A 1,426-nucleotide genomic window follows, 5' to 3' on the forward strand; every position below is an offset into this window, starting at 1 on the left:
AACAGTCTCTTGGCTCAACTTGCCACATGATTCCACTGATTATTCTGAAGTAAAACAGGAATAGAAATTCAATAAAATGATTGAAATCTATGTGTGTGCCTTGTGATGGATTGGAGCCTTATTTGTGCAGGGAAATACAATTTCATAAAAACTTCAATGGCCAATTTTCATAAACAAGATCTATTTCAAATTTTGAGGAGGGGGGGAATTCAATTCAAAACAAAATAAAAAATGTTTGGTCTAAAATTAATGAAATGTAACACAGAAATACAATAATACTTTATAACCATAAGAATGGGTGATCCACTGGATCAAATTACCCCACACCTACCATTTTCACAAACTTGTATTATCCAGCACAGTTTAGAGCTAACATCGTGCTAACAGTATAGCCTCATATTATAACTTTATAAAACACATATGTAACGTTTTTTTCATATTTGTCTGTAATTGTTCAGACACAAGAACATTTTAAAAAATAACTTTAAACAGCAAAAACAATTTTTTTAACCTAAATATATGGGCCTCTCTTCATCATAGGGTGAGTCAAATGCATGACTCTTTCATAATATATTTGTGGTCATATCACCAATTTTGTTTAAGGTTGCCTAGAAGCAAGGGGAGGCTCGACTTCCCCGCAGGCTCAACTCACCCCTAGCCTATATAAAATATGCATTCATACGGTCATAACCATGCAATCAACAGGTTCAGGTCTTTAGCTTTACGTTTGTATTATTAAGACCGAGCCGCTAGAGGGCAGCATCACTGTTGTTCGCCCTTAAAACAACAAAAACAACGTCTGACCACTTCCGCCCTGTTCATTCAAGTGCGCATGATTCTCTGAGCAGCTGTGTTTGTCAGGTCAGTAATGAACACCGTTATGTGTTTATTTTAAATACACTACATCCCCGATGATTACGTTGTTGATTACGCGGCTGAGCGCGGTGTTTGTTGTGATGTGTGTGTTATGCTGGAGCGATGCACTCTCTCAGATTCTGCACCGTCAGGATTTGTCTTTATTCTCTATCACTGCGATATGTGCGAGGGACAGAGACGGCAGTAAAGACAGTATAGCCTGGAAATGTCCTCAAACCGACGACTAAGCAGTTTTTACGTGATACTTTCACCATAAACCGTGTTTTCCGTGTCGTCTGAGGGTTTGTCGCCTGCTGACAGACGGTCTTTCTCTCTGTACAGACTGACTGTCACTCCACAGAAGAGCACAGTTTCACTGCACAGTGTGTGCTGGTGTAGTTAGTTACAGTTTAGATGGTTGTGTGCCATTCTGTATTCAAGTAATAACCATATTGTTTTTGAAAATATCTTTTAGACATATCATGGAAAAACCTTCCAGGTCATTTATACCAAAATATAATTGCAGGCTTAGTAATGTGTGTGTGTGTGTGTGTGTATATATTATATATAT

General features: G+C 38.0%; 1 protein-coding gene across 1 annotated transcript in view; it reads left to right on the forward strand.

The window, feature by feature from the left end:
• Nucleotides 1–797: 797 nt before the first annotated feature.
• The window catches only part of LOC107562065 (transcription factor BTF3 homolog 4-like), a 3,281-nt gene continuing 2,652 nt past the window's right edge, over nucleotides 798–1,426 (forward strand). Inside the window, exon 1 of the mRNA XM_016246626.1 lies at nucleotides 798–861. The gene's annotated coding sequence lies outside the window, so the exon portion shown is untranslated. The remainder of the gene's footprint in view (nucleotides 862–1,426) is intronic.

Source organism: Sinocyclocheilus grahami, unplaced genomic scaffold (genome assembly GCF_001515645.1).
Source record: "Sinocyclocheilus grahami isolate Dianchi unplaced genomic scaffold, SAMN03320097.WGS_v1.1 scaffold804.1, whole genome shotgun sequence".
NCBI classification, from domain to species: Eukaryota; Metazoa; Chordata; class Actinopteri; order Cypriniformes; family Cyprinidae; genus Sinocyclocheilus; species Sinocyclocheilus grahami.